The sequence below is a fragment of the Gopherus flavomarginatus genome, chromosome 1 (assembly GCF_025201925.1).
Source record: "Gopherus flavomarginatus isolate rGopFla2 chromosome 1, rGopFla2.mat.asm, whole genome shotgun sequence".
NCBI classification, from domain to species: Eukaryota; Metazoa; Chordata; order Testudines; family Testudinidae; genus Gopherus; species Gopherus flavomarginatus.
In genome coordinates this window covers 163,421,914-163,447,175 of record NC_066617.1, presented here as the reverse complement: position 1 = coordinate 163,447,175, position 25,262 = coordinate 163,421,914, and the positions used below count along the sequence as shown (strand labels likewise).

The 25,262-nt window shown below is 43.2% G+C and overlaps 1 protein-coding gene across 18 annotated transcripts in view; it reads right to left on the bottom strand.

Annotated features, from left to right (window-relative positions):
• ZBTB20 (zinc finger and BTB domain containing 20) overlaps positions 1-25,262 on the bottom strand; it is a 670,053-nt gene that overhangs the window by 231,182 nt on the left and 413,609 nt on the right. For 16 of the 18 annotated variants that reach the window (XM_050957922.1, XM_050957887.1, XM_050957914.1 and 13 more), the window contains one exon: positions 14-106. The exons of the other annotated variants lie outside the window; for them this stretch is intronic. The gene's annotated coding sequence lies outside the window, so the exon portion shown is untranslated. The remainder of the gene's footprint in view (positions 1-13; positions 107-25,262) is intronic. 18 annotated transcript variants of the gene reach the window in all.

The window sequence follows — 25,262 nt, the reverse complement described above, 5'->3', positions numbered from 1 at the left end:
AATGAGATGATACCTTTTCAATGCTGCATTTCAAGCCAGCTATATGGAAAGCAATTCCAGCCAATTCTCTCTCTCTCGCAACGTAGAGGAAAAGTGCCAGCCACTGCTGCTCTTGCCATCAATCCACAATGCAGGTGTTGGGAAAATCCAAAGAAAAGTGTGGGGAAAAGAAGAAACAATAAAATACACAAATTGAGTTTTGCATACATTACAATCAGAACATATAATTACCCCTTCTACAGAAAATACCATAAAAAGGTAAAAGCACCAGAAAGAAAACAAAAATAAAAAAGTTGCTAGTCTGACAATCAAAGGTTTTCCTGAAACTGACAATTAGAGGGATAATTTCAAAACAATTTATGCACGAACAACAAAAACAACAACAAAAAAAAGAACCCAGACTTTATTTAATATGATAGGATACTTTTTTAAAAACACAATATCTTGCGATATTAAAAGAATACACCTATTACAAGAATAGATTTTGCAGTCACCAAACCAAAGTATACACAGAAACATTAAACCCCACCCCCGCAAGTGTGTGTGTGTGTGTGTGTGTGTGTGTGCGTGCGTGCGCGCGCGCATGTATGTGTGTGTTTTCTCAGAAAAAAAAAATTAAAGTAGTTGAAAACAGGCTGGTACAAAAAGTTAACCTGTTCTGAAGGCCATGAATTAAACCCTTCAATCTGAAGCTTCTTGAAATTTTGGAAGAATTTGGATTCCGATCTAAACTTTAACAGACTGAACTATATAGAATTCCAGCTCCAACCTGCCTTTGTTTTTTGGAGAAGTCTGGATCTGAACTTTATAGCTTGCTCTCTGTCTCTGCCACCCATCTTTGTGCATGTCTTGTTTTCATAAGCCAAACACTAGTGACATCGATCTACCTCTTCTATGACATGGATGAGACTTTTAAAAAGTTCTCAGCATTACTCTGCTTCAACTGAAGCCTGTGGTAAAACTCCCATTGACTTTAATGGGAACAGAATTTGGCTAATGCGGAGTCCTTTTTAAAATGTCACCCCACACATCTATTTGATTACAACAATCTCCCAGGAACTGGTGTCTGTTACAGAGTGATACATGTAATGCAAAGCTAAGTTGCAAAATGAGCTTTTTGGAACCAAGGGAAAATATTTTATTTCAGAGATATTTTGGAAGAGATGATTGCCAGAGTGCAGCATACTCCAAAAAAGAAATCAGGACTAGAAAAAGACTAATCTAAAATGTTTCCTCTGGTAGATTTGAATGTCCATTTATATCACAGAATTCTGTAGTTGGACCCTTTTGAGCAATGATTAGGAAAGAAAAGTCAGCTAAACCATGCCTTTCAGATCAAGGCTTTGAAAAGGAAGCATGTCTCTCCTCTGTGGTGACAAAATGTAGTAGTAACGTGTACAAAATCAATATGGCCACCAGCCAACATAATGGGCCCATATTCTTTAGTCCACAAAGTGGGATCATAAAGAGCAGTGAGAAACTTTCCTTGACTGGCAATTATGGAAAATATGATCCTTTAGGAAGCTCCATACACTAGTGTACCTATAGAACATAGCCCTGCATGATTAGGTCATACCAAAGCATCTGCACTAATAGTGATCGAGGAGCCAAGTCACGGAAGTAGAATGGACTGGCTGGCAGGTTCTATTCCTGGCTCTGACACTGACCTGCAGCTTGCCCTGGGGCAAAGTCATTTCACCCCCTCTGTGCCTCTATTTCCCAGCCTGCCCTCTTGTTTATTTAGACTGTAAGTTCTCCAGGGCGGCGACTGTCTCTCACTATGTGTTTGTACACTGCCTAACACACTGTGGCCCTGATCTTGGCTGGGGCCTTTAGGCATTACAATAATATAAGTAATAACAGTAACAGTATCTTTTCTCAGACAGCAGCCAATACCTGATGGTGAGAGGAAGGGAAAATACAACTCAGTTGTGACAACATATTGTCAGTTGAATAGTATTATCCATAGGTTAAAAATACCTTCCCGCCATAAAATTAACCATCCCTTTTAAAAATCCAGCCACAGTATTTGATACCAACAGCTCCTGCATAAGCAAAATCCACTACATGCTGAGTGGTCAGTAAGGGTGGCCTCATGATTTGTGTTCCAAGCCAAGAGAAGTTAGAGATCAGAAGTGGGGGATCCCATGGTTCCACTGTTAGAGGGGAAGACATGGCCGGCCCACGAGTTGCTGAGGCTGCAAAGGAAAAGCAGGTCTTTGACTTACTTATGCTTAAAGCCAGTGTTGTTGAAAATATAGTTCCTTTAACTGTTTCTAAATAATTCATGCTATTAATTTAATATTGTGACTCCTTCTTAGTACTTGGCTCTGTGTATATACTGAAAAGTAACTGGAGATTCTACAGTGTACTGAATGCCTCATACTTGGATTGCATCAAGAGCTGATATCCATATCCATGTGCCCACGTCTGAGGCACACAAACACAGCGTGTATGGAGGATGTCAAGGAGGACTTTTGTACACAGCTCCATATCTAGTGGAGTGCCAAAGGGGTTGGTCCTGGTGCCGGTTTTGTTCAACATCTTCATTAATGATCTGGATGATGGGATGGATTGCATCCTCAGCAAGTTCGCGGATGACATTAAGTTTGGTGGAGAGATAGATATGCCGGATGGTAGGGAAAGGGTCCAGAGTGACCTAGACAAATTGGAGGATTGGGCCAAAAGAAATCTGATGAGGTTCAACAAGAACAAGTGCAGAGTTCTGCACTTAGGACGGAAGAATCCCATGCACTACTACAGGCTGGGGACCGACTGGCTATGTGGCAGTTCTTTAGAAAAGGACCTGGGGATTACAGTGGACGAGAAGCTGGATACGAGTTAACAGTGTGCCCTTGTTGCCAAGAAGGCTAACAGCATATTGGGCTGCATTAGTAGGAGCATTGCCGGCAGATTGAGGGAAGTGATTATTCCCCTGTAATTGGCACTGGTGAGGCCACACCTGGAGTATTGCATCCAGTTCCCTCCCCTCTTCCCCCACATACAGAAGGGATGTGACAAATTAGAGAGGGTCCTGCAGAGGGCAATGAAAATCATCAGGGGGCTGGGCACATGATTTACGAGGAGACGCTGAGGGAACTGAGCTTGTTTAGTCTGCAGAAGGGAAGAGTGAGGGGGGATTTAATAGCAGCCTTCAACTACTTGAAGGCGGGTTTCAAAGAGGATGGAGCTAAGCTGTTCTCAAGTGGTGGCAGATGACAGAACAAGATGCAATGGTCTCAATTTGCAGTGAGGGAGGTCTAGGTTGGATATTAGGAAAAACTATTTCACTAGGAGGGTGGGGAAGCACTGGAATGGGTTACCTAGGGAGGTGATAGAATCTCCATCTTTAGAGGTTTTTAAGGCCCAGCTTGACAAACCCCTGGCTGGATGATTTAGTTGGGGTTAGTCCTGCTTTGAGAAGGGGATTGGACTAGATGACTTCCTGAGGTCTCTTCCAACCCTAATCTTCTATGACATACTAATCTATCTACGGCACATAGACATTAGATGTTTGGAACATCTTTAAGAGCAGTAAAAGGAATGCAGAGTTCTCTTCCCACTCATACCAACATTATCCTGCCACTGCTGCTACTCCTAATGTTTTTTGGCAAACTCCCAATTTTCAGTCTTACTGTTTGCTTGAGAGAAGCACTCAGAGGAGACTGTGGTTGTCTTGCTCTTGGAGCAAAAACACACCAACTTGTATCTCAAGATAATGGTTCAGGGGTAAACGGAGATCGAAGGAACAGGAATGATGGCTGTATGCCTACACTGCAATTAGACTGACTCGGGGTCATGGGGCTCGAGCTAAGGGGCTATTTTAGTGATGTAGATGTTCAGGCCTGGGCTGCAGCCCAAGCTCTGGGACCCTTACACCTCACAGGGTCCTAGAGCCCAGGCTTCACACTGAGCCCAAATGTCTATACCACAATTAACAGCCCCTTGCCCCAAGCCCTGCAAACCTAAGTCAGCTGGCATGGGCCACTCATGGGTTTTTAACTGCAGCACAGATGTACCCAAGGGGTATGAGAGCTCCCCGCTGACTAATCCACACAGGTCATTGCTGTTGGCATAAGAGGAAGATGAGTACTATATCCAAGGCCAGCAGAAGGAAATGGATTAGGGTGTAATAGGTAATCCCAGAACTACATGATTCAGGTTCTAATTTAGGCCAACCTTTTGTTGGGGCCAGCTGCAGGGAGTGCAAACACACATTCAGGTGCCCTAGGAATGGGGGCAACCACCATCAATAAACAGCAGTTCCATGCAGTTCTCCAGCACAGTGAGTATAATGACAGCATTTTCTTAAGTATGTCATTGGCTGTGAGAGCACAAGACCCTGTTTTACTGATCCTCTACCACTGCAGTGGCACTTCTTGCCTCAGAGATGTCAAGAGGTTTTATGAGAAATCACATAGCGTTATGGTTAAATAGGCCTATTTTCAATCACATGCCTGAAAGGCCTTTAGACATTCCTTCCACCGATTTGTTTACTTTAAAAAATAGTGAGTGCCGAGAGCATAGGATCCTGTTCTACAAAGAGATGGGCATGAGCTGCTAAGTTTGAATCCAGAACCAAATCTGAATTTCCCTAGAGCCTGGGATTGTTCCGATCCATAGTTTTGAACTGACCAGGCACAGAGATACAGGACAACAGAGAAATTCGGTACAAGATCTGAATCTCCTCAATATTCAGGGTGCTTGGTACAGCTGAGTGCATAATCCGCAATAAATTAAATATTTGAGAAATTTTACATTTTGTTTCTACTTCACAGAATGGTTAGCAAGAAGATGGTGAAATTGTCTCTCTGTTATACTAAATTATTTGGGATTTTCTTCAGTGAAAGAAGTCTGCAGATTGTTCAAATTGTGAACTGCAACTTGTGCTGCTTTGGCGTGTCATGTGGTATTGGTTTGAGTCTCTAATTGAGTGATTTACAAAACCAACCAACCAATCTCCCAAAAAAGCTAATTGAGAATTGCATAATGTATTGTTAAAATTAACAGCACACGCTAACTGACAGAGAATGAACTGCAAACATATAATTCAAAATTCATTTTTGGTGAATAGCTGGGCATTTGAATGAAAAATGTTTTAACTACAAAAGCTTGAGCATGCAATTCTTCATGGAAAGTGAACAAAATCATATTAAAATTCCTTTTCAGATGTGAATGAATATCAACTAACTTCCTCCCTTCACACTACGGTGTCAGTTCAAGTGTTTGGATCTGGGTTTTGCTTCAGAACTCTAATTCTACCATTATCTGGGACCTAGCAAATAGTGCTGTGCAGGCAGGACAGAAGAAACAGTGAGTAACAAGATAAGGTGAACGCCTCCATCCACAGATTTATCACAAGGGGGTTGGGGTGAGTAAGATAGAAGGAAAGGAGGGAGGAAGCCGAAGGTTCAGAGCGGACTATTGCTTTGGCCAGAAATGTCAGAGTACTCCAGAGGTAATGATAGGACAGAGAGAAACTTTCATAGAAGAGGAAATGGTTTGTAAACTTGTAACTGTCCACTATGCAGAAAGCTAGTCTTACTACATCAGAGAGGAATCGAGAGGGTTGGAGAGAATGGGGATGAGCCTCGTCTCCTTCATTTTATTCATTGCTCCCTGCTTGACGGTCCATCTGCCTCTGGTCTACTGGGTCAAGGTTTGGCATTAGTGCTTTTTAAAATTATGATTTTAAAAACTGAACTGAGGGAAATGAATGCTGAAGAATTCTGCATATGCTAGAGAGTCTGTTTCTAATCTTCAAAGTCCTTAATCGGTTAACAGACTGACTATCCTAGAGGCTGCCCTCTCCATCTCCAATTCACCAAGACAGCTAAGCTCAAAGGGAGAAATTATTCTCATTACTGAAAAACCACACAAGGCCCAATCCACCTGGGCTTGAGTTGAGCCAAGGAATCGTGCAGGCACTGAACACTGGAGCGAATTTCTCCCAAAAGGAGCACTGTGGCTGACGAATCCCTGGATGAAGCTCTTGGTAGTGAGTGTCAATGCAATTCAGGTAACAGTTTCTTCTCCTTTGCAGAAAGCATCAGAATGTGTACTAGACGGAGCACATTCAGCGCCTGATGCAAACCTCATCTTTTTGCACAAGTCTTCCCCAACAATGAAGGCTTAAGAATGTCCTGGTTTCATTTCTCATGGACAAATGTCGATGGGAAAAAATTAAGCAACAGTGACTGAAGCAAGGAGTACAGAATAATTTACAGATAAATTTAAGATGACACTTAATTTTGTACATACCATGGTGATACTGACAGTATCAAAACATACTGCACATAGATAAGCTAGAGAAAGATACTATGGTGATGGGTGCATTAGAAATATCTAAGATAGAGAGATGGTTCATCACCCCCTTGATAATGTCAGCAATACACAGCTAACTAGTCACTGTGATTTTGAACTGGAACTAGGGGAAATCTCAGTCAGGGTGGGACTGATCATGCAGGAAACACTAAATCATCATTTTTGATGTGGAGCACGGGAAATGCCACCACCAGAGAGAAAGAGGAATTTGAGCATCAGCAGTTCAGTCTCCTGGGAGAAACCTGTATTTGTTCACTTGCCTGCCTATTTTTTGGGAGGGGGACAGAGCGGTAGGAGAGGAGGAAGACATCTTTCCTGTGGCAGCAAGGAACACTGGAAGTGTCTGCATTTCAAACTTTGCTAAGAATGTCTCTTTTGTTCCTTCTCCTGCTTTGTTTCCCTTTAATGATAGCTTTGCTGTAAATCCCATTTGTGAGTAGCTCTGATAAATGCAAATTTTAACTTGTAAGCAATACTTTTCAAAATACTACTACATTTGAAAATGAAAATATAAGAGCCTGCGGCATAAGATCTTCCCCACTCTACTCAACTCTCCAGTGTACAGTACTGCATGCTATTATTATTGTTGAATAGCATGTCGGGTTCTTGGCACTGTACACACCTACTGTACAGGGATATACAGCCTGTGCCCCAAGGAACTACCATACGAGGTGGGACAGAGCAAAGGGTATCGCACCAGCAATAGCTGCTGGAGGCAATTTGTCTGTGAAGCTCAGGACAGCAGAATGGCTCCTGGAACACTAGGGAAGTCCACAGAGGTGTTGAAGAAGGATGATGTCATAGCTGAGCCCTTAATGCACCAACCATAATCTCTCTTTATCACTTTGTGCTCAGGCATTTCAAGTACTAAAATTCTGGTAGTGTTTCACACAGAAAGGTTTCCTGTATTCTTTTCCACACACCTGCACCCCACACAGTCCGAGTTTGGCTGTATAATTAATATAGGCATGCAACAGCATTCTATCACATACCAGGGTGTGTAACCATCAAAGCAGTATGGCCTAATGGCTAGGGCACTGGTCTGGCAGTCAGGAGGCCTCAGTTTTGTTCCTGGCTCTGCTGTGTGCCCATGGGCAACACACTTCATCTCTCTGTGCCTCTATTTGCCCTCCCATCCGGTGTCTGTCCTATCTTCTTAGACTGTAAGCTCTTCAGGACAGGGTCTTCCTATGTGTCTGTACAGTGCCTACCCTAACAGGACCATGATCTCAGCTGAAGCCTCTAGTGTCTACTGCAATACAAATAATAATCAATGGTTGTTCAATCTTAAAGTAGGGGCAATAGGTTGGTTTTCCCATGATTGTCAAAGATACAAAACTAATGGTCTCATTAATTTATTACAATAAAACTAAAATGTAAACTTCTTGTTTCTACCTCTTCAAGCCCAGTTTTAAAAGGTAAAAAACAAGTGGCCAGCATGGTCTTGTACAGTGGCAAGGCAGATCCCAAGATACTCAGCACTATTGGGCCCCTGCTTCCAAGGACCAACCCCATTTGCCCTCCCAGCAAGAGAGAAGTACCTGAATTAAAAGAAGAAGAACTCCTTAACAGAATGCTAACAGGTGTATTCCCAATTCTCTGCACAGGGCAGAAGCCAGGAAACCCTCATTAGTGTTAATGGGAAGCACATGGCTAAATTGCAGCCCATTCAGTTACCAATATGAGCCTAAGGCATGTCTCTAAAGCACTACAGAAAGTCTGTGTGATTGAAGAGACCTCTTTGTACTTGTTTTGCAGTCCCCATGGATCTCAGAATCCCTACTGGTTTCATGGAAAGAAAAAAAAAAAAGTCCTTAGAACTGGATAGAAAATAAACAATACAAGAATAGAAAATGAAGCAACACCACAAACTCTTCACCTGCAACACATAGCACTGAGGCCTGGGCCAAGGGAATTTTCAGAGCATAAATGCCTGTCACCGGCAGTAAGTTTAGTCATGTTTTTAACAGTGCTGAAAATGTGCCCCATTACATGTTGAGATGAAGCTCCCTGGGTACAAAAGGATTGTTATTCTAAGCTCCTGTGTTATTTCTCAGAGACAATAAGGCAGAACAAAGCATAGACAGAGAGAACAGTACAGACAATTCCTCTAACAACCCATATGCTGGACACTTCTACTGGCATAGGCCTGATCCTGCATACTTCACTCATCTAAAACTTTCACTGAAGTTTTAAACCCACCCTGCTTGTATTTTCCTCTGGCTGCTACTCCATAATTGGCAAATGCATATTACTGCTGCTCAATAATAGGAGACACAACTCACCCTTCTGAATCTCCATTCCCCAGAGGCTGAGTCTCACCCCCAACCACCTGCTAGTGGACTGTTACAAGTTTACAAACCACGCTGATCACTGGCAATGTGATCATATCACATCCAGGGTTTTCATTCACAGTGAACAAACCCCTTAAGACAAGAGTTCCCCCACCCATCCAACCCTCCCATGCTTAAGCTAAAAGAGCAATTATTATAATTCAAAATAAAGCTTTTTTCTGCTAGCTGCCTATACTTATAGGCCATTGCTGCTGCCTTGCCAGTAGCACCACCAGTGTCCACAGAGCTCCTAAGCCTCTTTATTTCCCCTCTGCTGCTTGCCTGCCTGAAGCAGTGTTATCAGGTGGCTAATTACCTCTGCAGACCTATTCAAAAGCCTTCTAGGGTGTATCAGGATTGTTTTAGGCAAGTGAAAAAAAAATAAACAGGTTCAGGTGTTCTGGGGATAAAACAGAAAGTTGGGCTTCCATGAAATTCTGGCTGGAGGAAGAAAATAGTACATGGGTGAGTGTCTTAGGAACAATGCTGAGATGATGGGAGTAACATTTGGAAGTGGGTTGTTAGTTACTCCTGGTGCTGGCTCACTCTCACAAGCTCATCACAGCAGAGTGACAGATTGTCATGTAGAGTCTTTCATAGTGTAACTGGAGGAGGATTGGAAGTTCAATGAAGGGTGTTTTGGGATGTTACTTGAGGGGTTGCAGAGGTTATGGATTCTAGTCATCACTGGAAGGAGTGACGTGATTTCAGGTTAGGGAGTGCTGGCTGCTCTTACTGGAGGATGAACTAGGGGTTATTAGAGGTGATTTGGGGGTACGAAAAGGAGGTGAGTTCCAGGTGGAATGACTCATTCCCCTCCTACTCACCATCCGACCTTGAAGGGAAAACTGCAGCGAGACGCCAAAGACACTCCAGCAGGTAGGGGCTGACACAGCAAAGCAGAGGCATATGGTCAGGTAGAGAACTTGTAGAATGTTGACTGGACTTTCTCTGAATTGTCCTGATTGGTTGTTTGCTCTAATCCCTCTCCACAGTCTCTTCACTCCACACCTGCTCCCTTACTATCTTGCCCCCCACCCCATTCCCTTCACTCATCCACCTTCCCTTTTTTCTCATTTAGCTCATCTCCTTTGAAGTACCCACTTCCAAAAACAACAACTGTGGCACTAAGGTGAAGTTTGCAGCATCATATAGTTCACTCTGCTTGTGTGTTATACCTCATCCCCCCCCACCCCATCCCCGGCGTCTGTCTGGTCTACTTAGATTGTAAACTCTGATGCAAGGATTATCTCCTAGTGGTTTTGTACAATGCTCAGCAAAATGGGGTTTCACTTTTGGTTGACCCTTAGGGTCATGTAAGAAACATGATTAACAATAACAGCCATTGAAGGGTCTTTGCCTGCTCATAGTGCACCAGCAAAGCAAAGGGCGGGGAATGGAGAATACATGCAATAGAATAGATGTTTATGAATCAGAGTGAATTTGTTGTATTTCTCACCCATGCCAAAAATACATTTAAAAATAATGGACCATATTCTGCTCCCCTGGTGCTTCTCCACTATGTCAATAGAGTTACACAGGTAACTGGGAGCATACAGCTTGAGCTTCAAATCTGTTTTATGAAGTGTGGGGGAGGCAAGGAGAGAGGAGGGGAAGGTGTGGATTCTGAACCTGCTCCTATGGGTTTGATTTTGAGGGTGATTCAAACTCAGAAATGGCCCATTTTCCAGTTCCGGTTTGGAGCTGGCTGAAATCTTGCCACAGCAGCAGTTCTCATGAGTTTTTTGTCCAAGATTTTCACTATTTTGAGCTGAACTCCCACAAGATTTTTGGCACCATGAAATCTAAATCCAAACTATTTCCAATTCATCCAGCGCAGATTCCACTGTAAGCCTAATTTTGTTCTGAATCCAAACAGTTTTGACTAGAGCTAGGTGTATATTTTCTGGAGCAGCTTTTTTTTTTTTTTGAAAATGCATTTGTTGAAACAAACTTTTTCATGGAAACATACAGGTTTGAGGAAACTGTTTCTGAGACAGGGTGCTCAAGTCCAGGATTGAATTTCTGGTTGAAAGCAGAGAACGAGAGATGGAGAGGACCCTGGCCCTGCTCTGCCTAACTGGGAGCAAGGACAACTCAGGATGTGAGTTTCTCACATTGCAGATGAGGGCCCTGATTACTTGACTAGACAGTTACTCTCTCTCATGTGGGAGTGGGTCCTCTTTACGCCTATAATTAAATATTCACTGAGGAAACAGCAAGAGGATGACCGGATAATCCGGTGGTTAGGGCACTCACCTGGGATGCAGGAGACTAGGGTCTAAATCCCTGCTCTGTCTGATTCACTGAATATGGAATGAAAACAAATTCCAAAAACTCAAAATTTCTCTCAAAACAGAATTCTTGTTTTTGAGCCAGCCCTAGCCTCAACCCATTTCCACTGTTACACACAGCGTGCCATAACACCACCTTTGACCTCCAGTTTTACAATAGCTTCTTTGCAGGATACATATTTGTGTGTAAATATATGAGCTACATCAGACAAAGAAAGAGGAGAAGCCCGAAAGGAGGGGAGTGGGGAGGTAAGATACCTACCAAGTGGTTTGTCTCTAAAGTGTTGCCAGTCGTGAAAGGACTTGATGTGCTAATATCCGTTCATTCAGACTCTTACAGACATGCTAAGAGCGTGACGGCTGGCAGGCGCTGCATTTAAGTGCTGTTACTGAGGCCCCCAAATATTGACAGAGTGCCAGATTCTAAGAAACTATTGATGTATGCAGCCGGCCGCTGCTCCAGACACCTCTCAGACAGAGTCTTTAAATGTCACAGATTAATGAATTTTCATGAAATGGAAAGTGAGAAAAAGAATTTTAAAAAAAATCTCACAGCAACCACATTAAAGCAACTTTTATCCCAATACAAAACTCTTTTCCAAAGGGTAGAAATCACTATTAGATGGTAAAGGATCATTATAGTTAGAGAGGGTGTAGGAAGGAAAAACCCACAGATCTATTAGATTGGTGTTTCTAACCTTTCTGATACCAGCGACCAGCTTTACTGCCTTCCTAAACTATGTGAGGAAGATTGCAGGGTCCAGCACTGGTCCACGGACCAATTGTTGAGAAACACTGTATTAGATCATTCCATACATCCTTAATGCAAAGGCAGGATTTGAGGTGATGATGGTTTTGCAAAACCAAAACCAGGGATCACACAGATCTGGGTCTCCCTTTATCGAAACCCACTAAGGAGTAGGTTCAGTTAAACAGTTCCCATTTTGGGTGCAAAAGGGCTTAAACTGCAAAATCTGCATCTGGATTTCAGACAGCCCTAAATTCAGGGCATTGTTAGAGAAAGTTTTGGTTGAAGCCCCTGTTTACTATAGGTACTATGCTAGATCTTAACGGAGAAGCTGTATAAAGTTATCTGACAATATGAAATGTCATGTGATAACAAATATGGTGATTATTTTTGTTTCTGCATTTATACCTGTGAAGTTGAATACGAATGAAATAATTTCAAACACCATTAAAATGTAATAATGCAAAATGCAGTCAGCACATAAATCACAACTCTATGTACAAGACATCATTTTAAAGAAGGGGAAAGTGAGAGGATAATACACACAAAGGTAAAAATGGGCCATTTATAAGCAAACTACACTAAAAATACTGATTTAAGGAGCCCTTCTATGCATAGTATGTTGGAGTCACGGATCCAGATGCTACTTGTTCCATTGTTTACAGAAGCACAGATGTTAATTCCTATCAGGCTGAATTGCCCTCACGTCCCCCCCTACAAAGCTTTCCTTGCAGATTTCTATTGAACGTGGTGACACCTAGTGGGGTATGGGAAGAGATGTTCAGCTATGGGCTAGCTTCTTCCCTCCCTCAACCCATTTGCAGGGTCACTTGATAAGACTTGCAAAAGAAATGAGGTGCTGCCCAGGCCAGAATCACCAGGATTTAAACTGAGGTCCTGAGAAGCTGAGAGTGTATTTCCAAAGCAACTGAAGCTCTGTATTAAAAGTCACCCATCTGTGAAGGGCAGTCTTCCATCACCCTGATGTGCTGTGTCACTAAAAGTAACTATATCATACACACTGGGGGTGGGGATAGGGTAGGCTTAGTCACACATGCAACAAGCTGGGTAGCTGGGTATGATTTACACCCAGGCCCAGAAAGTGGACAGTATCCTAGACTGGAGATTAGTCCCTTCTGTGAGGAGAGAGAGTAAGCAAGCAAGCTAGCAAGTAGCAATACATAAGCTTCATTAACACAACAAGACCCGATAGTTCCCCAGTTCCATTTTCAACTATGGGAAAAGATAACTCTCTGCCAACATCCTCTCTCTCTTGGCCACCTACAAGTTCATTTTAAGAAGAGGAAAATATGCAAATGAGATTCTGTTGTCATATCATCTTGTCAGTCAGGTTATTTGTGACTTACTTTCCCCCGCACATACACACACTATACTGGGCACTAACATGAAAAGACTGGCACATCCTGTTGCCAAAGCAAAATACGCCTCTACCTCGATATAATGCGACCTGATATAACACGAATTCAGATATAAGGTGTTAAAGCAGTGCTCTGTGAGGGCGGGGCTTTGCACTCTGGTGGATCAAAGCAAGTTTGATATAATGTGGTTTCACCTATAATGCAGTAAGATTTTTTGGCTCCCGAGGACAGCGTTATATTGAGGTAGAGGTGTATTTTATTTTTAAACCACAAAGCTCTTTTGATAAGTCAGATGGAAATTGGTTTATGATCTTTCTCATATTGAACTCTATGACTACTGGCATCAAAGCCTCACTTGTAAGTAGCACGGTGGCCCTTGGAAGTCCTTCCGCACTTAAGAACAGTTTGTTTGCAGCCTTAACACCTCAGTTCTGCAGCCTGCACTCCTAAGTACCTCTCAGCTACTGTTGTACTGATTCAAGTAAATTTCCTTGGAATGGTGTCCAACTCTTTACCACAGTCCGGGCATCCATTCTCATCATCCATTCCAAAAGGAGGCATTTAAACCACTTACTGCCATCTACTGAAGCTGGTTAGATTTTAAACAGGAACTGGTGAAGTTGCACATGGAGATTTCAAAATTGTGGGGTGGGGAGGCTGCAGCACCTTACAGCAGCCACATACCAATGTACTGACCTCCTCCCCAATACTAGCAGTCAGCAGGGTTTAAACCAGGATCTTCTGCAGTGCTTCACAAACTTCAGCTGCTTGAGCTAAAGACTAAATCCAGGAGCTGGGATGAGTAACAGGCAGTCATGGAGAGGCAATGTGTCCAGGTGTTCCTCTTTAAATACTTCATTATTCATTAAAGACAAATTTAATACAGATTTTTCACAAGGGATCCATTTAACACATGGTTGGAAATTGAGCCCTGATAGAATATACTTCAATATTCTTTCATTAGGACTTTTGAGTGGTTGGTTGAACGTGTGTGTGTGTGCGCGTGCGTGCGTGTCTCTCTCTCTCTCTCTCTCTCTCCCACAGGAACTGCTGTACTGGATCAGACCAGTGGTCCACCAGACCAGTATCCTGTCTCCAGCAGCGGCCAGCAACAGATGCTTCAGAGGAAGGTGCAAGAGACCTCGTAGTAGGCAGATATGCCCCTATGACGGTTTCATCCTACTCCCTAACAGAGACTGGCTTCCAGTCTGAAGCAGGAAGTTTAATATACCCTCTAGAATTTGGTAGCATTAACTATTGTAACTCTAGGTATTCTTGTTATTCAAAGAGATGTTTAATTCCTTTCTGACTCTTGCTCGCTCACTCACTCTCAATCAGTTGCACTGAAATGTATTTTCCCTGAACTCTGCTCCGTCTGAGGCTGCGTAACAGACAGCACAGCACACTTCATTCCCAAGCCTGTGCTGCGAAATGACAGGCCTATCACAAAGCCCAGTCTGTGATGATCTCTGTCATCACCAAAACGCTGAATGTACCACTGGGCAATGCAAGCTTTGTACAGGTTTGGGTTTCAGATAGAGCTGTTTGTAACAAACATCCATGGGAAGTTTGTCTGCATCGTCAGGGGAACATCATAAAGTGGGGTTAAAGGGATTTTAAGAAGGAAAAGAACTGGAGGTGAAGATGTCAGAAGAGGGTGATTGGTGCAACTTCTTAACTCACTTCAGAAACAGTGTATGGTTTTTCAATGAGTTTTTGGCATTTTGATCAATTTAGGGCTGGAATAAGTCTTGTGACTTATCCAAGCTCGTGCAAAGAATCAGTGGCATATCCTCGTATTGATCCCAATATCATGCCAGGTCCCAGTATTTTCTTACAAACCCCTAGATGAGTTCTTGTTAAATGTTGTTGCTGTTTTCTCTGAATAACAGTGCTAAAATCAGTCCTCTCTTCTCCATCTCTACTGCTAAAATGCTGCATCAGCAGAATTGCGTCAGGGTCCTAGGACAGGGATAGCAGAGCCTGCTGCTTGTCAGGATTGAGATGCATTGGTGGAGCTGTGTGGAGCCAAAGTGTAGTATGGGGTGCAGCTCGTCAGGCTATGCACATAAAACAATCAGTGCAGGAAGCGGCAGGAAAGAGGATTACCGAATCATTGAATGTAATGACCACTGAGGTCTCTAATTTTTAACCCCTTCACCTAGTTTAGGATTATCCCATGAGCTATTCCTGCCTAGCTAGCTATCTCTTTTGTTGTCTCTGTATCTCTCCCATCAATGAATTCATTCCCTGTAATCAGCTCTGATTAGAGTTATTTAATATCAATCTTTTTTCTTTTCCTCCCCCCTGCTTTTTTTTTTTTTTTGCTATAGAAAGATCTCAATCAACCCCTGCTTGTTAAAAGTTGCACTTCTCCTGCTGACTTACCGCTCTCTTAATCAAAAGGGCAGGAAGAAGCAGTTGGGATTCATTCTTCTTCTTTTTTTTTAACCACACAAATGTCAACTTCCTAAAAGGATGTTTGGCATAGCCGAGTTCAGTCATGTAATGTACAAAGTCGGCATGATCAAAAGGTTGCAGGGCTGCCCACTGCTAAAGAAGAGGGAAAAAAAGGAACCTGGGATCTCTTCTGAAGTGTTAGAGAACACATGAGCCAACTGTCATCACTAGAAACACTGTTTCTAGTAACAGTAGAGACAGGCCTGAGACAAACAATGTAGGTCCAGATCCCAATAACAGCTAAATCTGGGGGTGTTCTAATCTAGCTTTTCCAGACTGAATAAAAAGGGGGCTCTAGGTAGCTATGGTACTGTCGGGGGTTGTTTTTGTTTTCTCTGTATTGTACCTTTACAGTTATAAGAACTCTGCCTGTGTGGAGAGAGAGCAGTTGTTCTGTTCTCAGCGTTGTTGCAGCTTTCTCTCTCAGACACACACACACCCACCGACCCCTATCAATGGGTTTTATATTGCCACTCATCATTGCACTGCTTTTGTTTCTCCTTGTTATTGTTTTCCTTTATCTAACAGTCATTTTGAACTGAGAGTTTATCAATGTCTTACTTTCTGGTGATGGAATCATAAAAGAAGTAGACTGGATGTCGAGGTATTTTTCTTCAGATATTTCGTTTTATCATTTTTCTCCCCACAGTTCTTTTAAAATGATTCCTTGGAAGCTTTAAGTGAAAATAGTTTCCCTATTGAAATTTTTAATTGATATATTTTAAACAATAGCAGTGTTAATTTTGTGCTGGCGAAAGGCATTGGACTGACAGCCTTAGAGAATGAAGCTTTTATAGTCACAAGTTACACACAGTGCCAGTGCAAACTTCCTTGTGCTGCTTTGTCACTGGGCACAGCTACATAGACCATATCTTGGGAAGATGGCATAGATCAGCCTCCTTGGCCCTTCAATCCTTGATTTCTTTGCTGAGAATGCCCATGAGTTTGTGTCAACTGTGGCGTGGACACCTGTTGACTGGGAAGTAGATTGAGACCTACCAAACTCATTTCACAAGGCCACCAAACAGGAACAACTTTTTTGGTCACTGCCAGGGTGGTAGTGCTGGTTATGAACATCTCTGAAAATGGAAGAAGTCTGTTTCCCATGACAGATCTCCTGAACTTTTCTTTCAAGTGCCATCTCATGTGCAAACTGGTTTGTTATTGTAGGGTTGCTCACAAGAGCTGGGCTGCAGGCATTCATTTATATCTCCTCCTTTCTGATGCAATGTTCCTGCTGTTTCACCCACACCATTTTTGCTCCATTTTGCTCTGCTTCTTATGAAAATTTTCACACCTTTCTGCAGAAGTTCAGCAGTAGAGACCACTTCAACTGTCCCATGGGCTTCAACCAGATTCTGAGCTCTCAGTGGCCTTCTAGAAACACTGGTGGTCAGAATAGTTTGTGTTAACCCATCAGTGAGCCTGGATTCAGTTTACCAGCTAGAAGAATAATCAGACAGTAGACAGGAGCTCTCTGTCAATCTCCATTTAGTATAAAAATCTTAATTATAGATAGATTTCAGTCCCAGAACAGTAGCCAGGAGCCTGTGATTAATTCCCCCAATAGCAAAGTGTGTGAATAATAATCAGAATTTGGAATCCGTTCCCAAAGGTAAGAGTCTCTGAACTGTATGTTACAGGGATTTGGGATACGTTCCCAGAGGAGAAAATATCTGCTGGGGAACTGGTAGAATGGGATTGATGTCCGGATAATAGAATATTTGAACAGCAATACTCAAACCTCTAATGAAGAGAGGATGGACACTACCATTTATATTGTTTAGAAGTCTCTCTGTTTCAGCAGATGGATGACGAGAAAGCATGAAAAGCTATGCTAGCCATAAACAAGTCACTTTGGGAAAGGCAGTGTTGCTTAATGGATAGAGCCGTAGACTGGGAAACAGGAGAGTGAGGTTCTATTCCTGCCTCTAACACTGGCCTGCTGAGTGACCATGGCTAAATCATTTCAATTCTCCATGCTTCAGTTTCCCCATCTCTTATTAAAAAGGATGATGATACTTATCTCTTTTGTCAAGTGTGGTGAGACCCACAGATGAAAAATTCTATGTAAGAGCTATACGTTGTTATACATTTGCTTATTTTACATGGGAGAAAATATTAATCTGAAATAGTACTTTGTTTAATAATTAAATGGTGTGCAAAGCAAAAGTGATTCTTGTTCTCAAGGAAATGCCAAAATGGCAGTGGGAGGGGCAAACAACACGACCCTGAACATATCCTCGGGAGAAAAACATCTTTTGTAAAGTTCCTCACAATGTATTGAAATGACTAATTATTTGCCGAGAACAAAGACAACAAGGGGACTCTGCAAATTTCCTTTTTCTTTTAGTTTCTGTAATATACGGTTTTCTGTTTTCTTCACAAGTTGGTGACTAATTTTAATGACCATGAGTCACACCTGAAGCTACACCTGATAAGACAAATCTACCTTTGCATTTTACGGTATATCATATCCTATAGCAAGCTTCAGGCTGCAGCTGATCACTGCAAGGGTCAGATAGGAATTAGTGTACATGCCAGAGTTTCAGTATTGGACAACTGGCTCCCTGCACTACTGAAGAGAGAACACCTTCCCCTGAAATGCCTAGTATTGGTTGCTTCAGAGGTAGAATCCAGATTAGAAAGACTGACCGTCTGCTCCAGTAGGGTAAATACTGTGTTCCTAATGGAACTGTTAAGCCTTCAAAAATATTTCAAAACATGTTTTAAACTTCCCAACTTGCAGACGACCCCTTTAACTTAAAAAATGTTTGATGCAGTGAAAGCACACAAGCCACCTGGGGTTTCCTACTAGTCTGCACCCCCGCCCCCACGTCACTCTGATCCATAACTGTCCCAGGATCAATTCCTAATTCTCCAAAAAATATAAAATCTGTTTCCTCTGCCAGAAGCCATTAACCATAAACTGCTATTGTTTTCAATTTACTAGCAAGTCCATCTTCTTGTTCAAATCTCTAATTTTCCACAGTGACAGAGCAGTTCTCTATACATCACTCAGCTCCACTGGCTTCCTAGATATGCTCAGAATTAAAAAATACAGTCAAGCCCATTCAGCCTGTTGCTCACTAAAACGTGTCTCTTCTACTGATTTTAGAAGACCTGAATTTGCCTTTTCCCCTGTCAAAGGTGCATCTCCTTCTCCACTAAGAAAACAGATCAAAATGTAACCAGTCATTCAGCTTTCTCTTGCACCCATATATTGCCCCTACAGAAGAGGGTAGATGTTACGGAATAACAAGGTATCACTGAACAGAATAAAAATACTAATCTTAATACAGTGAAAACAGCAATAGCATTGCCCAACCCAACAAGCATTTCAGAATGGAGACTCCAATAAGGATGGAAAGGAAATGTTCACACTACTTATTCTCAGGCTTGGTCTACACTACGCGTTTATACCGATTTTAGCAGCATTAAACCGATTTAACATTGCACCTGTCCACACAACGAAGCCCTTTATATCGATATAAAGGGCTCTTTAAAACGGTTTCTGTACTCCTCCTCAATGAGAGAAGTAGCGCTGAAATGGGTATTACCATATCAGATTAGGGTTAGTGTGGCCGCAAATCGACGGTATTGGCCTCCAGGTGGTATCCCATAGTGCACCATATTGACAGCTCTGGAAAGCAATCTGAACTAGGATGCACTAGCCAGGTAGACAAGAAGAGCCCCGTGAACTTTTGAATTGCATTTCCTGTTTGCCTAACGTGGAGCTCTGACCAGCACGGGTGGCGATGCAGTCCCAAATCCAAAAAGAGAACCAGCATGGACCGTACGGGAGATATTGGATCTGATCGCTGTATGAGGAGACAAATCTGTTCTATCAGAGCTCCGTTACAGAAGACGAAACGCCAAAGCATTTGAAAAAAATCTCCAGGCTATGATACAGATTCCACAGCACGGTGCTGTGTGACAAGCGTAACGGAAAGCTAAAGAATCAAATGGACGCTCATGGAGGAAGGGAGTGGGGACTGAGGACTCCAGCTATCTCACAGTCCACAGCAGTCTCCGAAAAGCATTTGCATTCTTGGCTGAGCTCCCAATGCCTGTAGGGTCAAACACATTGTGCGAGGTGGTTCAGGGTATATCTCACCAATTTACTCCCCCTCCCTCCCCATGAAAGAAAAGGGAAACAAATCGTTTCTTGACTTTTTTCAATGTCACCGTATGTCTACTGCATGCTGGTAGCCGTCCTCGTCATCAGCCCGTGAGTGCTCCTGGCTGGCCTCAGGTGAGGTCGGCCGGGGGCGCCTGGGTAAAAATAGGAATGACTCCTGGTTATTACCAGCAGATGGTACAGAACGGCTGGTAACCGTCCTCATCATAGCAACTGGGGGCTGAACTCCATCAGCACCCCCCCTTTCATATCTATAGAAAAGATTCTGTACTGCCTGGACTATCATAGCAGAGGGATGCTGCGCTCCTCTCCCCTCCACCGTTTAATGTCCTGCCTGGACTATCATAGCAGCTGAAGGTTGCCTCCCTCACATTTTATCTCACTAAAAAGTCAGTGTTTCTTATTCCTGCATTCTTTATTACTTCATCACACAAATGGGGGGACCCTGCAACGGTAGCCCAGAAGGGCTGGGGGAAGAGGGAAGCAACAGGTGGGGTTGTTGCAGGGACACCCCCTAGAATGGCATGCAGCTCATCATTTCTGTGGGATCTGACACGGAGCGGCTGTGCTCTCTGGTTCTCTGATACACTGGTTCTCTAGTACACTTACCCCATATTCTAGGCAGGATTGACTCTATTTTTAGATACAACATAAAGGAGGGAATGACCCAGGGAGTCATTCCCATTTTTGTCTTTGCGCTCCCGGCCGACCTCAGCGAAGGTCAGCCAGGAGCACCCACGACAGCAGCAGACGGTACAGAACGACTGATAACTGTCATCTCATCGCCAATTTACAATGGCACAGCAGACTGTACAGAACGACTGGTAACCGTCTCTGCTACCTTGCAAAGGCAAATGAATGCTGCTGTGTAGCACTGCAGTACCGCCTCTGTCAGCGGCATCCAGTACACATACAGTGACAGTGACAAAAGGCAAAATGGGCTCCATGGTTGCCATGCTATGGCGTCTGCCAGTGCAATCCAGGGAAAAAGGGCGCGAAATGATTGTCTGCCGTTGCTTTCACGGAGGAAGGAACGAGTGACGACATTTACCCAGAATCACCCACGACACTGTTTTTGCACCATCATGCATTGGGATCTCAACCCAGAATTCCAAGGGGGAGGGCGACTGCAGGAACTACAGGATAGCTACGGGATAGCTACCCACAGTGCAACGCTCCAGAAATTGACGCTAGCCTCGGTACATGGACGCACACCACCGAATTATTGTGCTTCGTGTGGCCGTGTGCACTCGACTTTATACAAGCTGTTTTACAAAACTGGTTTATGTAAAATCGGAATAATCCTGTAGTGTAGACGTACCCTCACAGGCAAGCTGGAAGTCTCACACTGAAGTCACAAAATGATACTGATGAGCTTGTATACATTAAAGACAACCCATCACAGCTCATTTTAAATTACTAAAAAAAGAAACAGAAATCCTAAACATTGAAAGTCAGAATGATCATCTGTGATTCTGTCTGCTATCAAAACCATAGTTGTGTGGCCTAATGGTTAAGCAGGGGACTGATGGGTAGGACTCTCTGGTTCCATTCCTGATTGTGTGCTGCGCTCACAGTATAATTTTAAGAAAGTAATCACCAATCTCTGCCTCAGTTTCCCCATCTTTAAAACAAGCATCAGAATCCTTCACAAACATTAATTAATTAAGCCTCACAATCTCCCAGGGGAGTAGGTCACTATCATAACCTTCTTTGGAAAATGGAGGAAATTGAGGCACCAAAAGGTGAAGTGACTCACCCATTGTCACACAAGTTAGTGGCTAAACATGTTGCAGAGCCCAGAAAAAAAGATGATGGGCCTATTAGCAATGCAATACATTAGACAGGCAGAATGATACTTTAATTTTTTAAAAGCCATTGTTTTATCTATTATATTTTCACCAGATTTTAGAGGAAATACCCTTTGCCTCACATCATTTCCCGATGAAGTAAGTTACAGCCTCTACAGCCTCTTTACATCCAGAATCTGGAAGGTTATCCCATTGTGATATTTTCAATGAGAAGTTGTGTGTGTGGTATGTACATGCATCTGGTGTTTATAAATTGTTTTTTAACTTAAGATATTTTATTCATTTTTCCACATGGCACAAGTAGAACACACATCTTTGTTGGATACACACCAATACAGTAACATAACTTTACATCTCAGGCACTCAAATTCTGCATAAGCAAGGCTTCACTCAAGGAGCTGGAGTGCTGGATAGAGAATATGTATCTTCAGGGACTCAGCACCTCACAGAAGGTGCTCAGCACTACACCGATTCAGTTGCCTATTTTGCACAAAATTTAAAAAATTGTGGCCACTTTCATCATTATTAAAGGTAGAGATGTAGCCCATGGAAACTACAGATCCCAGCATGCACTGCATTATCTTGATCCCACTGTGTGCGGGGGGCCTGCTGTCTCCATGGGCTGCACCTCCACATTAAATATGAGACCAGCCACAGAGCATATTTGGCTCAAGTGCATCAATTTTCCTCCATCTGATTTATATTTACAACCTAGTCTTTGACAACAGCAGTGACCAGAACCAGACACCAATAATGAGGTGAAAGAAAGGAACAGCAGCAGCTGCCTGGTTCTTCTCAAAATGAAAGGGTTAAGAAGCTGGCCCAGTAATATTTGGATCTATAGCACCCGCCCACTGACAGGCAGATCAGCTTGCTCTAATGGATTCCCTAAGAATACCTAACAGCAGAGGTGAAAGTAAGCCGGTACGCCCTGGTACAGTGTACTGGCAAGAGCTGTGCATCGTACCGGGGTGGATCAGCTTCCCCTGGTGGCAATTTAAAGGGCCTGGGGCTCCCAGCAGCGGCTGGAGCCCTGGCCCCTTTACATTGCTGCCAGAGCCCTGCTCCCGGAGCCCTGGGGAACTGGCAGCGGGGCCTGGGCAGCAATTTAAAGGGCCTGGGGCACCTGCCGCAGCTATCACCCTGGGCCCTTTAAATCACCTCCCAAGCCACCAGCTGCCGCTGCTACCCCGGGGCTCCGGTAGCTTGGCTTGGGTGGTGATTTAAAGGGCTCAAAGTTCCCACTGTTGCTACCCTCCAGGGCCATTTAAATAGCCACCTGAGCTGCACTGCCGGAGCCCGGAGGTAGTGGCGGTGGGGATCTTGCGATGATTTTAAATGCCAGGGGCTCTGGCTGCCGCTACTGCAGCGGAGCCCCAGACCCTTTAAAGCTCTGCCAGAGGCTGGGGTCCACTCTGATGGTGATTTAAAGTGCCCGGGGATTTAAAAGCCCTGCCTTTTCCAGTAGAGGCCACGCCCCCTCCTAAGGACTCCAGAGTACAGGTAAATCCTTTAAATTACTTTCACCCCTGCCTAACAGACAGCACTGGGATAATATGTTTACATACACTACTAGGTATAAGCCTTTCTTATGTAAATGGAAGCATGAAGAGCTTAAACCCAGCCCAGAGAGAAGTCTGTCCTTTCAATGCAGACCGTTATGCCTCATGTTTATAAATATTGCTTATTTAATTTCTACACTGCTCTTCATTTAAACTGTGCCACTGTCTCAGGTGTCACTTTAAGAAGCAGAGACATCAGTTTAATTGATTTTCCAGGCCAATGGATGCCATAGATAGCACCAGAAGGAAAATTAAAAAATATTTTTAAATGATGGAAGTGTTACTAACTTAACTGAGTGTTTTTTACATAAAGTTTTACATGACTAGCTGTCATTCTGTTTAATTTAAATTTAAGAATGGAGAAATTGGTCCATGTAAAATAAATAAATATGACTTGTATTCCTACTGGTAACAATTAGCACCTACTTTTCACCCAGAGATCTCAAGGAAACTTACAAACGGTGTAATTATCCCTGTCCTAGCACTTGAGGAAACTGAGGTGAAGAGAAGCTAAGGCCTCAATTTTCATGTGTACACCAATTTTGGGTGCCTTAATTTTTGTATGCCCAATCTGAGACACCAAAATTAGGCTCCTGAACACTGAGGCACACAAAATTAATAGGCACTTGTGAAAATTTTGGCCCACGTGACTTGCCCAGGGTCACATAGTCATTGTTCAAGCAAGAATTCTCAGTCAGGCTTCCTGACTTATGTGATAACCAATGGCCCACTTCACCTCCTTGAAAAAAAATAACAAATATCTTTCAGCCTTCACTTACCCCTTGAAATAGCCCCAAACATGAATTTTAATACTTGTGCAATGTGTCAGGCTGACAGACCAGGAAATTAGGAAGTCTTCTGTTTCTTACAAAAACAGCGATTCAGGAGCAATACACATTTCCTCACCACTCCCACCACCCCCAGTCCCTAAGGGTGAGATACATTTTGTTTTAAATGGGCCATTCAATTTTTGGAATTTTTGTTGAGTCTCCCAGTGAGAGAGAGCCCATTAACAGTGGTGGAGGGGGATTTCAGCTGTGGATAGCTGTCCAGTAGGAGACAGACTGAAACCAATAAAATCAATTCAAAGAGGCCATTGAACAGCCTTTATTTTGGTTAGTGTCACCTGTGCAGCGGAAAGGGAAAACAGACAGATGATAGCCTGGTCATTGCCCCATCCATCTCTTTTTGAGAAGATTTGAGGAATCTTTGCTCTCAGAGTATGCAAGGATTGACATTGTGAGGCAGGGGATGAATAGAGAAGAAATCTTAGGTTAAAACGTCCTAACATCCATCAGTTTGACTTTGGCCCTATGCATTATTTCACTTGAAAAAATTGTTTAATTCCTTCCTCTCTGGTGGGAGGAGGTGCAGGTCACACTCCTGCAAAGGTATGGTTTCATGGATTAGATACAACAAATCCTGCATCTTGGCAGGAGGTTAGACTAGATGACACTTGTGGTCCCTTCTAACCCTATAGGTCTATAATTCTATGAGAGCTGGGTTTAGTTATGAATCTTTTTCTCATATTTTCTCTCTCACACTCTATTTCCTCTATTGCCTCTTTCCCCAGCAGCATGTCACTCGTGGGACTCCAGGGAATGACTTTGGTGAGGTATGGTGTAAATAGGAAATGCGCTGTGCTGAGGTGGATCACAGGATGGCACAGTACATTTAGCTTCACATGTGCAAGGATGTACATCTGTAAATTACAAGTGGGAAAGGTCAGATATGTCAGCTATGACAGCTTCACTAGTGAGCACAGGTATGTTCTTCCTTTGCTGCTCCCAATGTGCTTCAGCTTCCTGAGCCACACTGCAGAAAAGAGAGTTCCCTCCACTGGAGCATTAGGTATACCTGTGCATGAAGCCTTGCCTTGTATCTTGGCATTCTCACCTCTTTTATCCTTCTCCCCCACACTCTGGAAGTTGCGCTGGCTCTTCCAACCACTAAGCTAGTACCAATTGCAAGGGCAGCAGATAACTGTCATTTTACGGAACTGCTCACTATACAAGCCTCTGAAGAGATTTATTATTTATAGGCACATAGATGAAAACATTAAGTACATACATATGGGCATGCATACCCTGGGGGGGAGGGGCAATTACTGCTAGGCAGTAATTTCAGCCTGAAGTTCCTATGACTTAAATAGCCACTTGAGCTCTGCTCTTGCAGTTTACGATGTCAATAGAACCCCTAAATGAAATTAC